We start from the raw sequence: 17288 nt of genomic DNA on the forward strand, positions 1-17288 counted from the left end.
AGTGACCAACGACAACTTTAAGATTTTTTTTAAAAAAAATGGAAACTTGCTAACAATGGAATGGTTTTAAAGAAAAATAAATATATATATAATTTTACAATCTCCAAAATTTTTAAAAATGCCTCTATTGTTGGTCTCTCTCCAAACTTTCAATTTTCGTTATTTTCATCTTATTCTAGATAGAAGTTTGCATTGTATTGTGAGTATTAAAGTACTGTGAACTCAAATTTGTATATCCATTCCTTTTAGAGTGTTTATTGTGTGTTTTTAAAGTTTCCAAACATTGTTATGATTAGATCCTCACTCATGGAAACAATTGAGCTTGCTCTTGAATCTAGAAAAGGAGCAAGATAGCGGTTGGACTCTAATTCGTAGAAAATGTCTTAGTAAATATTTATTCAAAATCTTAAGTTTGAGTTTGACCGAACCACTATAAAAATCACGGTGTCTTCTGCTCTAAATATTTTCTACTTAGTTTTGATAGACAATTGTGTATGGATGATAAGTATAAGAGTAGATATGGTCTAAATGCAAGTATAAACTATCAATAAAGTGATAAACCTTGGAGTATTCCAAGTGTCAAATCCCACAAGACTAGATTCAATTTAAATTCTTTCAAGAAAATGCAATCAATATAACCAAAAGTAACCAAATTTAAATTACCGTTTTACCCCTGATTTACCTCTACATCTTTAAGTACCAATGCTCTAATGAACATCCTGTTATGGTCCAACCATAAAACAGAAACACCTCTTGGGCTAGTGAGAGGGTAGGGCTCTTTGTTCAAGTCCTGGAGGCACCACTCAAGGGAACACTCATCTACTTACGCTAAAGTCAAGAAGGTATGAATTTCATCTCATAAAATTATGTTCCCAACTCCCCACTCGATCTTGTCCCCAAAATGCAAATCTCAAAGAGGTTGAGGATTAACGCAAGCTACTGTATAATCGACATGTTTACAAAGCCTTATAGATTAATCCGTCGATGTGAAGTTACTGCTATTCTCGTTTTATATGGCCTCCCTATGTATGGTTTCCTTGTCAAAGTATCCAAGTACACATTTTGATGTGTATTATGTTCTTCAAAAGGACCGTGAAGTAACTTCTTCATTACAGGTTATTGTCAGGATCTATCCTAGCTCACGAGATGATGCACGCATGGCTCAGGCTTAAAGGTCGTTTATTTTCTTCGTACTCTTTATGTTTTCTTTTTTATTGATTTCACAAATAGGTTTTTAACACGTTACGACGTCAAACAGGTTATCCCAATTTGAAGCCTGAGGTAGAAGAAGGCATATGCCAAGTATTGTCATTGAATAAGCTTAAAATAGCATGTAATAGTGCCATTGAAGTCTTCTAGTCTGGATTTTTGTATATATAATAACCTTATTCACATGCTTTGTTTGGTAGGAATGTTAAGGATGCACTTATCGTGTGGAGGAACTTAAAGAGTTAGTTCATGAGCTTGATGCCTTCATTTTGATTAAATTTGACAAAAAAAACCTCTCTTGTGACGTTCACCAAGTTACATATATTTATTCAAATCATGAAAATGCTCATCGGGTCTTTCTTGATGACGAGAGACCGGACCAATGCGGTACGGTGGCATTTTGGAAGCCTCCATTGCCATTGCAGAGCTTGCAAAATAGAGGTGTTGTCAGTCCTATTATTAGTTGTGGTTATGGTCTACCATCACTGGGTTCTGTTGTCAGGTATTGTATTACTCTGGAACTGAAATTTGTTTGGTATGGCTTTGATTGTTAAATATAATTTTGGTTTTTGTTTTTTATTTGCTGTTTGATAGAGTGAAAATTTGATAGAGTTAAATGTAATTTGGGTTTTTGTTCCTTCTTCGTTTGATAGAGTGAAAATTTGTTATTCTGATTGTTGTTTTGTTTCTGCTCGTTAGATTTGCTCTTTGGGTGCTTAGTTCATTGAACTATTTTTCTTACATTGGTTGCAAGTAGAAGAAATCAGAGTTCATCACTCTATTATTCTAATCTTTCTTCTATTGTTCTTTTCATGTTATAAATATTATTTTGACTCATGTTCCGAGGCCTAATCTAGCATACCTCACAACAATTTTTTTGTTAGAATTCTTTACTAGTGTTTTTTTCTGAGACTACAGTTACAATCATCTCTTGGGAGTTCTCTTTCCATAAAATTTTTACATGGGATACTTTTTTCTTTTAATGGGAGGAATTAATGTAGCTCCATAGAAACCATAAATACAAACACCATTCATTTTTTTAAAACTATTTTTTAGGCTTCCATCTTTTCAGTAGTTCCCTTGGCCTCTTTTAGATTGATGCTTTATCACTCTCTTTATATTCTAAAGTATTACTAATATTGTGCGTAGTTTCCTATTAAATGAAAAGAAGATGTTGAGATCATAATTGATATTTTTGCTGGTGATTCTATTTTGTGTTTGAATGCTGAGGAAAAATGAAATTATTTTGTACAAAAAAGAAGAGAAAGGTTGAGAGCTCTCAATGCTTAGCAATAATGGAGATTTTTTTTAAGATCAAAATACTTATAATGCTGATTTACGCATGCAGGGTAAAGGGTGAGAAGTAGACAACAAGATTTTAACATGGTTTGGCAAGAGGTACCTACGTCCACGAGAAGAGTTGAGATTTCTTGAGAAGTAGAAAGAGAAAAATATTAAAGATAAATTCTTGTAACTCATTGATTTCTCTCTTTTTTTATCTCTTCCTTCTAGATCTTTTATATGTAGAATGTTTACAATTTTGTTGAGAGATAAAAGTAAGATAAAATGTCAGTTTCACTTTAAATAGTTACTGTTTTAACACTTTTCAATATACTTGAGGAAGAATGGGATGTCATAATCAAGCATGGAACACAATCATGAAATAGTCGATGTGCTACTACACATGGGATGCATACGTCTCAGTTCAAGAAGGTACTTTATTATGCTTACAATTGCTATTCTTCTGAGGTTGGGAAAGAAGTGAATTACTAAAACCAACTCAAGAAGGTACTTTGATGTTTACTCAAGTCCCTTTGTGAAAATATAATATTCTTATGCTTTGAGCATTAAATTGCAACTAGATAAACTAGCTAAATCTATGAGGATCAATTCTGATTATGATCAAAATTATCTCGATAGTAAATAGGTTACTAATTGTTGTTACACTTTTTTTCACTTGAACGGGCTATACAAGAGAAAGGAGCAATATTGTGGTGAATGAACCATATAGAAGATAGGTTACTTGTTTTCTTATTTTTTTTTCTCCTTCTCTCTTGACAAGACGATTTTTTTTTTTTTTTTTTTCAAAATAGTTTCTTCTTTGCGAGTGGATACGAAACTATTTCAGAGTAAGGTTCTTTTGGAAACTATTCGAATTAGAATTTGGGAGCTAACTCATTTGAGCAATAATGAAATGACTTTGAATGAAGTTTTTCATTTTGTTAGGTTCAAGTTTAATGTGTAAGACTAAATTTTGATTCGTAAGTATTTGGAAGGAACATAGGAAGATTGCATTGGACATGTTTTAAGAAAGTTGACAAGTGGAGAAGGTGCATCTAACACAAAAGGGACTTCATAACAACATTAATAATAAATATAAGGTAATATTTATAAGAGGCTTGTCTTAAAAGACTATTTGTTCTAAAATTTTGGATTATATTCAGTGTTAGATAGCTATGACTATCCCGCAGTTATGGTAGTCATAACTTAGTTGTTTATGACTTTTATTGAGTTGTTTATGGTAGTGGAACTTCTTATGCATCCTTTGTTGAATAGAATTTTTTTTTTTTTTTTTTTTTTTCCTGTGTTTTTTCACTGAGATCGTTCTCCTGTTACCAGTTACCAGTTGATTAAATTTAACTTACAGGTCATATTGAATGGCACCCACCTATATGCTATCTAGAAATATAAAATAACAATACCTATATTATAAGCTTATAACAATAACGATAACAATAATAATCATTAAAAAAAAACAACAGTGATAATGAGAAAAACAAGAAGGGGATGGTAATGTTTTGAATGGGGTTAGCTTCTTATTTACATTAATAACCCTGTTGGTATTACAAATTTAGTCATTAGTTATCGATAATTCCAAGCATGCCTCTGTCTTCATATACATTAAGAATGTGTTGAATATTCTATACCTCATTTACACATTCATTGTTGTAAAATTTAATGGTTGGTATATTCCTTTGCTAAAGTTTTAGGGTAGCGCATATATGTAATTTATGCTGCATTAATCATCTGTTATCTTGCTGAAATTTGTGTAGATCTTTCATGGTTGAAGACTTTTAATATCATGCATGATATTTCTTATTAGTTGTTATAATCTTCCACTTCTTATATGATCAGAAGCAGTAGAAAGCTGAAGAAAGGAAAATTACAAACTCTTTTTAATAGAAAGGGTCTATCCACTCTTCCATCTCTAGTCCTTAAGTTGATGCATCATAGTCTGCCCCTTGATACCCCAGACGCTACCGTGAAACGAAGGAAAACACCCCAATAAAGAACTGTAAGCACGATTCTCTACTGCCTTTACCTTTTTTCCTAGGTTAGGTAGGGTTCCAATCATATACTCAACTTAAACTAGATCTTTCATATGTCTATTTTCTTGTCTGTGTCTAGGTAAATTTTTAATGAACATCTGCTGCTAGACTTTTATATATCAAGAGACAGGGCATGTTTTCACTTAAGTGTTTTCATTTCATTTTGGTAGTGTTTGCTGTCTATAACAAATCTTGCTTGAATTTATTATATTTGTGCAGGTTTTGGCATAACTGAAGAATCTTGCACATGAAATCAAAGTAGCAGAGTTGGTTTCACCTACTATAATTGTCATTAGAAAAGTGGTCACTCTCTCATCACATTGGTCTCTTTCTTCCAATGAAGCCCCCAATTTCACCTACTTTAAGCAGTGATTTTCTTTCTCTTATGCTATACTAGAGCATGGTGAAGCGACATATTCTCATTACCATTTCTTGCAATTATTCAAATAAAACTTCCAAAGTTCAAGGTTTTTCTGAGTCCATGAGGACTCTCGTGCAATGAGATTACTTCATCAGCAACCAATTTTGTTGAAGTGTTGGTAACTGAAAAATTGTGCAAAAATTTCATTAGAATATGTAGTGTATTAATTAACACCTTTTTTTTGTCCCCTTAATTTGGGTTACTTCCAGTTCTAGAAATAACAAAAAATATAGACTGTGAAGGGCATGTTCATTTATAGTGTTGATGTTCACCTCAAATATGAATTTATGGTTCCTGCAGTTTGGGATTTATTTTTTTCATATATAATGATTTGAATTTGTAGTGTTTGGGAATATATTAATTGAATTTCTTAGTCCAAGTTTAATTTCATTTGGATAAAATTTCTTTATCCAAATTAAAATAAAGCAAAAATGGATTCGACAATGAAATTTTTTAAAAAAAGGACAATAATTGAAAAAAACAGACATGGATTATGGGCTTTAATGTCGATCGTCTTTAATATCGATTTTAAACCGACATTGAAGAGGGTGTACAATGTCGGTTTAAAACCGACATTAAAGACCTTTTATAACACTATCTTTAATGTTGGTTGTCAACCTACATTAAAGCCCTTAAATGTCGGTTTTAAACCGACATTAAAGTCCAGAATTCTTATAGTGTATATCCCGGGCCAAAATACTCAAGAAGTTAGAGACGAAACTTTTGTAGTAGATTAATGGCTTCCGAACAAGATAAATTAATTATTGCCCTTTATAATCCCGGGTAAGTAGAATTTTACTCAATTGAGCAAATTGGAGTTCTCAGAGGCATTCATTGTTCTACCTTACATATTTGTTATCAAATACATAACAAATATGTAAGCTAACTTTTATTTTATTTTTTTGTGTAAGGTTTATTTCATTTTGAGTATTATACTATAGTCTTTGGCAAATGCAGGGAAATGATAATTTTTCAGTCTCAAAAGAATTTGCAAAAGACTCGAAAAACTACATTTTGGAAAACAGTAAAGGCAAGTATAAGAGCATAAAAAAAATTAATAGAATGTATATTTAGTGCATCTGTATGATATGTATTAAGTATTGATTTTGTATTGTAGTGTCATTTACAAGTGGGAACTGTCGAATGTGGGTATTATGTTATGAGTATATGCGAGAAATCATGACTAAAGAGAAGATTATTACCACAGTTGTGGTATGTTTTTAAACTACTTATATATATTGTAACATTATAAATAGTGTAAATATGACAAATTTTATTTTTCATAAAATGTATAAATAGTGTAAAATGTATATTTGACTTTTTATGTTTTATAGATTGATAAGATGAGCTCATACTCACAACTTGAATTGGATGAAGTACGCGTAGAATGGACTGAATATTTAGATCGTTATATCTGATGGACTTCTTATAATTTTTGTGTATGTGGCTACATGGGAATGCCCAAAACTTTTTTGTGTAAATGTTTTGTTCATAGCCATTATTGGTTATATACTTCAAAGAAATGTGAAAGGGGATATAATTTTAGTCTTGCAATTTTTGGAATATATAGCACATATGGATTGGTCTTGTAATTTTGGAATTATCATATATTGGGGCGGGTTGATAGAGTATATACTATTGTAAATTTTGGAATCGTTCATATACATGAATGGTAATAGAAGAATTGAACTATTAAATTACGTTGGATATATTGGGCTGATATGTAGACCTGAAATATGTGCAACTGTTTATTTTAGTTGATAAAATTGTCTTATTGGAACACATATAATGCAGGAAATGAGAAATAGAAATTAAATTCAAATGTTTAAATTTTTTTTTAAAAAAGCATAGATTACATTGAAAATGTGTCAAGAATTAAATAATTTATCCATTATTTCATGTCAAGATAAAAATATATTTGACAAATAAAAAATGTCAAGAGTAATCACATATGATACGTAATAAACGTCAATAATTAATCAACTTGACATGTCATCAGTGTCAAGTGTATTATCATTATTGATATGAAAATTGTATCAAGAAATATTTGCCTTGACGTTTTTTCGGAATCAAGTTATTACATTATATTTGACAGTCGAATACTCGACGCTTTTATAAACGTGAGGAATATCCGTTACTTGACATTAAAAAAATATCACATAATCAAATTTCTGTAGTAGTGGAGATTTGCTGCGACCAGCGCTGATACGTGGTGAAAACCAAGGTACTTCGACGGGCGAAGAATGGCTGGGGAGCTGCTGCGGTGGTCAATGGTCGAGGGTCGTTAGCTGTTCGCGAGAGAATGTGTGAGGCTGAGAGGGTTAGATCGGGGAAGAAAGAGGGATGTCTCGATCTGCTACCTTCGTCGGACTGTTGTGACACGTGATGGTGTCTGGTGAGCAGCAGTCGAGTGGCGAGCGTGTGGTGGCACGACTATAGACAACCAATGAAGAGAGAGAGAGAGAATTCATGATCGACGAGGATCTGGTTTGTGAGACTGGGAGGGTGGTTGTCTTCCTTAAAAGAAATATTTGATATTACACACAAAATATACATATATGTTGACACGTGACCTAAATTGGACCTTTTCATTTTTTCTTTAATTCCAAAGTTCAAATCTTTTAAATATAATCCAAAATAAAGTAATTATCTTTCTAAATAATCTTAATTTTGACTTTAAAAATCGAAAATTACAGAAAAATAAAATCTAAAAATTTGAGATAATTAATTTAAATTTACATGAAGGCTCGGGTTGTTACATTTCTTGTATCAGGAATACTTTAATCAAGACACTTTTTGTATGTCATGGTTATTGATAGTGGAGATTTACCATTGCCTACAAACTTCTAATCAAATACATTTATAATTATCGAATTGTACTACAACTAAGATGTAGCATTAGTGACAAGTCTAGGTTGATCCTCAGGGAAGCGCAAGTATAAGATTTGTTGAGTTAATTTCTTAGTTATAATGACGAATAAGGGTTGTGTGTGGAAAGAGATAGAGTGCTTGAAATTAAAAGTAGGAAAATAAAAACAAGTTGGTAAATGTAACCTAGGATTAGAAATTCTAGTTTAAGGAGTAAGATGGATTCCTATGCAATTTTTTGTCATCGACTTCTCTTGATTGAACATGAATTTCATTTATGTGTGCACAACAACCTACTCAGTTTAACCAGACTCACTAATGCTACTGGTAACCAATTAATTGGATTAAACTGAGTAAGCACCCTAACTATTAATTAAAGCATAAGCCCTAGTTAAACAAAATGATTTTAGTCCTATTGGGTTAAAAACGTCTATATAGAATTAAACCATGGACATTAAGATTAAATGTTTCATTTTGTGATTAATCAATTAGGTAGCCCAATTAACTAACCAATTGATCTTTGAAACTTGTTAAAGATGCATTTCAGGTTTATGAGTAACCAATATTCCTATTATACATGAATCAATTATTTGGTACTTGTGACTCAAAATAGAAAAAAATAAAATAAAAGAGCGTGCAAGCCTATAATCGATTAGCAAAAGCATACATTCAAGGGGAACAGTCAATCCATTCAAGAAAATACATGTAGAAGTTAGAAAAGATTAAAAAAAACATAAATAGAGATGCATTAAGTTCATTAAGAGAAATCTTACAAAAATCACATAGGTTGTTGCTCCTAAACTAGAAAATAAACCTTACCTCAAAAATCAATAGACAAAATGAAGAAGGGGAGCTCCAACAATATAAAATCGTAAGCTATGAGATGAAAAAGAAAGAAGAAAGACAAGTTATGGCTATTTTCTCTTAATTCCTTCCTGCTTTAAAACCCTAATAATTGAGGCATATATATAGGAAAAGTTGTTGGCACCATAGCACTAATGACCCCTTGTTGCGACGCTAATGTGAAGCACTGCGTGCTTCATCCTCCTTCACTCGCACATCGACCCTACAACGTCGAGGCGCCATAGGGAAGCGTCGTTGAATTGCACCAAAATAGTGCCTACCGAAAAATGTGCAATGCATGGTGCCAGGCAATGCCATGACGACTGCCTTGAGGTCGATTGATAACTTATAAAAATACAAGTTTTATCTCTCTTATTTAAAAAAGTAAGAAAAGTTTGATTGCATAACCAGTTAAGGTGATAACTTTAGGCGATGAAGCATGATATGACATGGGCAGTGGAAGTCAAATCACAGATTGAGTTGGTGGTTGACAAGAGAACTTCGTTGAAGATTCGATGAACTTCTAACGTGTTGCAGGCGGCGCGTTAGGGTATGGAATTTAATGCACCTTATCAGCACAATCATGAGTGAGAGACGAGAAGTCATCCTCAGACGCCTATAAATACCCATGCAATTGCCATGCAAGAACATATATCAGAGACACCAAATTTCTGAGAAGAAAACTCTGTAAAAAAATCCTTCTCGTTCAGTCATAAAAACACTCTAGTGAGAGCTTGAGCCTCTTATGGAAGAAGAGAAGTTCCATTGTTTAATATTTGCAGTGAAGCAGTCATCATTAGAGTCGGAGGAGGCAAAACATTGAGCACCACAACTTGATTCTCTATCCCTTTCTTTATCTTAAAGTGTATTTGTGTTGTATTATTAATGTTGAAAAGTTCAAAGTCTGCAATATGAATACATATTTATTCCATCCTTTGTTCATTTTCTCCATCGTTGTCATTAGTAGCTAAATTACTTTATGGGTTGAGAAGCATATAGCTAACATGAACTAAGCAACAAAAGAATCATATGATCAGCTTGTTTTATGTAGGCTTACATGCATCACTTGGATGAATCGAAAGATTACTCTAAGTAAATTGAATCTAGCTTTGAAAGAACTCAGATTTAGAACTCATAAAACAAGAGGATATGCTCCTTAGAAATAAGTACATCTTTTATATATTGCACTCATCGCATGCATCTTAGAGATAGGATAGTGTGACTAGATACACTGAAAAGTGTTAGTCATAATATCAAGTGCATTTCTTGAATGCATGATTCATATAGTTGCTTAGGAAGTGTTTGTAAAAATTCTTCTCAACCATATCATCGCATATCAGTATCCAATAACCATTGCTTACATTGTTTCACTTAAAGTACAACCCTCATCACATAAAGTTTAGAATTAGAATAATACCAAAGATTAACACTTCATTTTCATTAATATCGGAGTATTAGTTTCATCGCACACTTGTAAGCAATCTCTGAGTTCAACCCTGGACTTGCTAGGACCCTGGTTGAACTTGCACTTGGGTTCTACCAGGTAAAACAAAGTGTTATAACCTCATAATCATTATTCATCTCATTGCATGGTATGAACGCATCATTGGTCTTCACTTTGCATCTCCTAGTTGATGTTGGATGCTCCGTTTGGACCCAAATACCATTTGGAACATTTCGATGGTCTCCTTTGCTCAATTTCTTGTCTAATCACTAATTAGAACATTAAATTAATAAGAACTAAAAGGATTTAGGTCAAGATGAATGTTCTTTTAAGGAATTATCATTGTCAAAAAAAAATGCTTATAGTGATGGGAAATTATTTGTTTGGTCTCTATTGTTAGACATATGTTTCCTTCAATTTTTTCACAAATTATGTATAAATTTTAATATAAACGGTCATATATAACAATAAAATTCGTAGTGTTTTTACAAAGAAAGTAGTAACCAAAGTTGACTAAATTTTTGACCAAGAAACTAAAAATAACAAGCCTGTAATTCCCACAAGTTTTACTGCTAACCAAACAAAAAAGCATGCACATACATATATCAATAACTTGCCTGTTGACTTCATATCATTTCCATGGGTTCGTGCAATATACCTAGTAAAAAAATTGTATTCGTTTTAGCTAGACTTTAATCTAATACATCAATGTCAATAATAAATATAACATTAAAAAGAGAATTTTCAAAGGTTATAAAATTTATAACATTTAGATAAAGCTCGAAAGGGCCTAAAATGAAGATTCGACACCTATAAAACTCACCCAAATGGACTTTGGCTCCAACTGACCAGTGTTCAAATGAGTCCATAATTCTAAAGGTTAAAAGCTTCATTTTTTCCGGTAAAAAACATACTTTTTCTTTGCTTAAAAGAATTACTTATGAATTAATTATTTCTAATTAATGACCATTAATCACACTCGTAGAATGATGGCATTGAATAACTATCATAAATTTCTAAATATACAAAATTTTCCTTAACAATTATATATATTAGTGAAGAAATTGGCACAATATGAGGAGAAACAATCTCTTTGAAGATAGAAACTTTTATTTGGAATGTACAAGGATGAACATTTTTTAGAGATTACTCTTTTTCACTCTCTCAACACTCACTAAATCTCTAGCTTTCTCTTTCTTCCTTTCCTTGCTATTCTTGCTTTATAAATGAGAACCTATCTCCTATTTATAGATGTGAGATCCTTAGAGCCCAGGTAAAAGGACGGTTCTAGGTTTTTCTTGGATTCTATAAATATTCTAGATATTTCTTAGATTATCCTTATCTAAAGTTGAATTCCTTGAATCTAAAGAAATTCTAGGATATATCTAGAACTTTTCTTTTGAGATATTTATTTTACATACTACAATATAATTCTAGAAAAATCTAGTTTACATATTTATGACATATCATAGACACTTCAAGAACCTTCTAGAATAACACACACAGATATATATATCAAATCGGGTCATCATTTATGTGTTGTTGAATTTCATACAACAAACACATCATTTAAGCATAAGTTTCTTAGAGTCAACATAAACTATAATTTTTTATTTAACAAAGAACTTGTTAAATCATTGATTGACCCAAAAACTTGAGCTAATAACTTATGGTAAATTTAATTATATCAACATTTTAATAGAACTACCATACTTTTGTTAATAATTAACAAAAAGCAAGATATAAGTAAATCAAGTTTTCGAAAACTATTTTTTTTTTTTTTTTTTTTTATGTTAGTAGAGTTGAAATTTGACTTAGAATGTGAATATGTTATTGTTGAAGGAGAAATTTTGGACCAATCACAAATTGCTATGTCATTTACTAAATTAATGACCAAATTCTAAATCATTAAATTTGGAAACAATTAGGAGTGGATATGTGTCTCGAATTAAAGTTGAAGACAACGTCCAATGACGCCACGTGGTTTCATCGTGACCGTTGAATTAGTTAAGATTAATTTGATCTAATTTGATATTATTATTTGGGTTAATATGTTGAATTTGATCCGAATGTCAAATCGGACCTAAATCCAATTAATTGGGCCCAAAGGTCAGGCCCATAGACCAACCAAGCCCAAACCCATGGGCTAACCAGGCCCAAGCCCATGAAGCCCATCAGAGAGCCCAATAAATAGAGGTACTCTTCTCATTTCAAAGGTCAGTAATTCTACAGAGAGCTTAGAGGGAATTCTTCCTTGACTCCTGAAGCTGACAAGCTTGAAGACTAAAGTCCTTTGGAGATATAAGCATTCTGAAGACCGAAGTCCTTTGAAGATACAAGCATTATGACCACGCTTGAAGATTGAAGTCCTTTGAAGATACAAGCATTCTGAAGACCGAAGTCCTTTGAAGATACAAACATTCTGACCACGCTTAAAGACTGAAGTCCTTTGAAGATACAAGTATTCTTCTAAGACTCCAAACTCAAGAACATCCACACGCTCTGCTTCTATACATTAAACGTACGCATTCAATCGAGAGAAAATCAAATGATCGAGTACTAGAGATCGAACCACATCGCATCAAGTCAACATCAATACCAACTCAAGTTTAACTCCACAAAACAAGTTTCTCCGGAAGCCTGGTGCGAGTACTAATCATCCAAGAAGATCAACCAGCCCAAAGGCCGATCGTCCAAAAAGGTCATCAAGCCCAAAAGTCAATCGTCCAAGAAGATCAACAAACCCAAATGCCGATCGTTCAAGAAGATCAACAACCCTAAAGGCCAATCGTCCAAGAAGACCATCAAGCCCAAAGATTGATCATCCAAGAAGATCAACAAGCCCAAAGGTCGATCGTCCAAGAAGATCAACCAGCTTAAAGATTATAATTTATTTTGAAAACATCAAAATACTATATATTAGACATTGTACTCACTTTCCACAAAATTAATACAAATAAAAATTTCAAGTTCCACAAAATAAATTTTTATTGAAATCTCGTGCGAACAGTTAATAAAGAAGGTAAAGAATTTAATTACTACAAGATGATTGTGAGAAAATAAGCATAACTTTAATCAATCATAAAATTAGAAAAGTATAATATAATAGTAATCAAAATGGAGCAATCCTTTCACAAGGTTTGCCATGAGATTTCAGATAAACATGTAATATTATTGCTTGTTTCATGAGATTTTACTTTGTGAAACTCATGATATTATTATCTAAGGAATTTTAAAACTCATATGACATGAGATACCTTCATACATATGAGATTTATATACATGTGAGATGAACATTAGAAATATTGGATGATTAATTGATAAATTAGTATCAATTAATCGTAACTATTAATTTTATTAATTATTAAATATAAATATATTATTTAGACTTTTTTTAAAAGTATATTATTTAGACTCAATACACTTCAACTAATACATTTACCATTAATACTCTATGTTATCTTAGCTATTGGATATAAATTCTATTATTAATTATTAATCTTCTAATCAATTAATATTTAGTAACTTTTTTAGTAATTAAATTAAATAATTTAGTTAAGTTTAATTAATATTTTAATTTAAATATTCATTTTTTTATTTTAAATGCTTAAGTAATTAATTAATGTAACAATATATATTAAATAACACTATATTAAATTAGTAATTATTAAGTAATTTCTTACTTTGGTTATCACACACAAATTTTAAATTTTATATATTAATTGTACTTCATATCCAAACATAAACATTAATTATCACATACTTTAATTCTATATATTTAATATTCATACTTATTAAACATTATCTGTGATCCAAATGAAAGGTACCAATCTCATATTGTATGTCATGTATCTCTTAAATCTTTGAATTTTATAAAATTTTAATTAGGAAAATTATTTTTTTGATCCCGAGTTTTTAGCTGTATGTTTATTTAGTCCTCGATTTTTTTAATAGATCTTTTTAGTCTTTGAATTATCCTGGGAGTTAATTTTACCATTTATTATTCTAGTTAACTATTTTTATTATTTTATAATGGGTAATAAATAATAATAACAAAGAAAATCTTTTCTCTCATCATCTCCTTCCACTTCATCCAAAATCTCATTTCTTTCTTATCATCTTCCTCTACTTTTTCGTACGGCTAAACTTAGGGACAGGTCTATTTCAAAAATTGAGGGACCAAATCAATCATAAAAGCTTTGAGAGAGTGTTCTTGTAATTGAGATCGGAAAAGAGAATTATTCTATGTGATTATAATAATCTTTCACATAATGATGTCTTTCCAGTGGTTGTGATTTTTCTTCGAGTTAGGAGATTTCTATGTAAATTCTAGTGTTTCCAATTTTATTGTTTTCTTTTAATTTTTCTGTTATTTTTCTACTTATTTATGTGATAGAAGTGAGAGGTTTTTTTCGATGTGACTTGTGAAAAAAGAAAGGATAATTACAAACACTTGTGGTGTGCTTGCAAATATCACCTATGATGCTTAAGTTTGTTTACAGATTTGTACATTGGAGAAAGTGCTTTTAGAAATCAGAGTTAACCTCCCCTTTAAATAGGTGAACATATGATATTTACAAGGGGATTGATCTAAGGTTTACTTCTTAAATTTTGAATGGACAAGGAAAAATATGCCAACCGATAGGGTCCTTTTAGGACCGAGCCTACAAGAAGTTACGTCTAGTTAGGTCTTAAGTTACGTCTTTGAGTTCTTGTCTATCTTAAGATGAGTTTGTATTGAATCCATTTTTTCTCAATTTTATCTTTAGTTTCGTTTCTTTTTCTTTTCCTATTTAGGCTACCAAATCTCGAAATGAGATTTTATTGATGGATGAATCGTAATAGGTCTGAATCACAAATACGATTGGATTGTTTTTTATCGTGTTTATATAGAATTATGAATGTTACATTTTAACGTTACTATTTGATCCTAACGGCAATAGTAAAAGTAACCATGAATGTGACAAATTCATAATTTTTATAATATTACAATAATAATATCGGTAACGATAATGATAAAGGTAGTGAATCTCATGTAATTTTCAAGTACAATCAGATTAGACACCTTTTATTCTTCAATCAAATTACACGATTTGATTATAAATTTCAAGGTAAACTCCACATCTCATTACTATTATGGAAAGTTGATAGACAACAACAAAAACAATCAAGTGAGTCCAATTTTTACATTACCACTAATGGATTACTTTTCAACTGATGTAAACGTGGCTTAAAATGAATCAACTCACCCATTAGTAAAGCAATCAAGACACATCTCTACAACCTTCATTTTGTATATATGTTTGAACTTGATCTACTCTATTATATACTCATCATGTGATACTCTAAAATATAAAGTGTCGATGTAATGGTTAAATTAGCATAGTAAAACAATAATTGACATATACTACTTTTTGAAACTACGTGAGTTTAAATCTTCCTATCTGTTTGTTGTATAAAAAACAAAGACAAAAATAATGTTATTGACCTTCATTAAATAGAAACCTAATCTTAAACGCAAAGATATATTCGAATCTTTTAAAATTCTAAAAGATCAAATAAATTAATCTTATTACAATTAAAAAGACAATACATCCATGATTTTGTCTTGAACGAAACAGATAAGTCGGCCATCTGTTTCTCTGTCTTTCTCGATCGGTTTCTTCCTCAACTTTTTCTACTTTTTGTTTTCTATTTCTTACAAGTTGTTGAGATTGTTTTTATTTTTTTATTATGAAACTTTTATTTCGGATTAAAAAAAATTACTGTCGTTTTCTTCCATCAAGTTGGCTCTGCTACGTAATTTATTAATCTTTTTAGTGGTCATGGTCAAAGTTCAATGTAAATTAAATATGATGGTGTGACTTTGAAGTATATGCAAATGCAAGCAAATGGAAAATAATAATGATGATAATAATCATAAAAATGAATTGAAAAGTTTTCTATTTCAAATACTTTTTAAATATCCTTTATATATAGTACTCACATATGTAAGGGAGTTCAATGAACTATATATTAATTAACTTTCGTTCGGTTGTAATTTTATTACTATAATATGGCATGGGAGGAAAACTTGATTGAGGACAAACTAAGGTGAAAGTTTGGTGGGTATTTAATGTTTGAGTTGAGGAGGGTATATGAATAAACCGTTATCACATCTGTTTAAAAAAACTAACAGAACTCTATCACATGTGTTGTCCAATTAGATTCATATCAAACACTTTTACTTATAGATTAAGTTGTTTTGCAATTGTGTTCTCTCTTTTCGCATGCAGATTAAAGAAATTTTCAAAAGAAGAAATCAAATAACTCACCTCTACCGACAATTGATACCAAAATGAAGATGAAAAAGAAGAAGAAGCAAGACACGGATTATATAGCGGTTTGGTTTAATAACCTACATCCGCTTTAACAAGAGCAACTATTGAAGCTTCATTTAAGAACAGTTATGTTCTACAAAGTACTTTGAAACTCTCATTCTATAATCTCTCACTCACACAATGCTCAGATATTTTCACTTTATATTTTATTACGAGAAAGATTAATTATTAACTAAAAATGTAAAATATATTTTTATCATTCACATACTGTTGACAGCAAAATACGGACAAGGAAATTCGCCTGAACTTCACGTATCTTCAATAGTAAATTTATAATTTCGAGGAAGAAAAATAACCTACAAAACAAGAAAAGAAAACACTGATGTGGTACCTACCACAAAACCTCTTATGCTTAAGTTAATATTTAACAAAAGCGAAACAACAATCTAGAGACAGAAGAGAAGAACATAGCTTTTGCAAGGTTGTTTATGCTCTATTTATAATGGAGCTCAAGGGTCTTCTTATTTCTTTAGAGTTAAGAATCTACTTTCTTTACCTATTTGGAAATCGAACACTCAAGGGTTGGACTTCGGTCACTAGGGATGTTCCAAAATAGAGGGTTGATCTGGATCAACCAGTGAAATGCATCTAAACTGTGCGTTATTTGCCCTTGATTTAGGATAGTTTTTATATGATTTTAGTAGATTCGATGTAGTTTGCTAGTTAATGGGATATGTGGCACCTTGTCTAATGCATCTAAACTGGGGTATCGTGTATGCCCAATTTATTGTATTGTGTACTTTTTCTATATTGTACATTAGTCTCCCTAAGCATTCGAACAAGTAGGAGATTGT

The sequence above is a fragment of the Benincasa hispida genome, chromosome 2, assembly GCF_009727055.1.
Source record: "Benincasa hispida cultivar B227 chromosome 2, ASM972705v1, whole genome shotgun sequence".
Taxonomy (NCBI): Eukaryota; Viridiplantae; Streptophyta; class Magnoliopsida; order Cucurbitales; family Cucurbitaceae; genus Benincasa; species Benincasa hispida.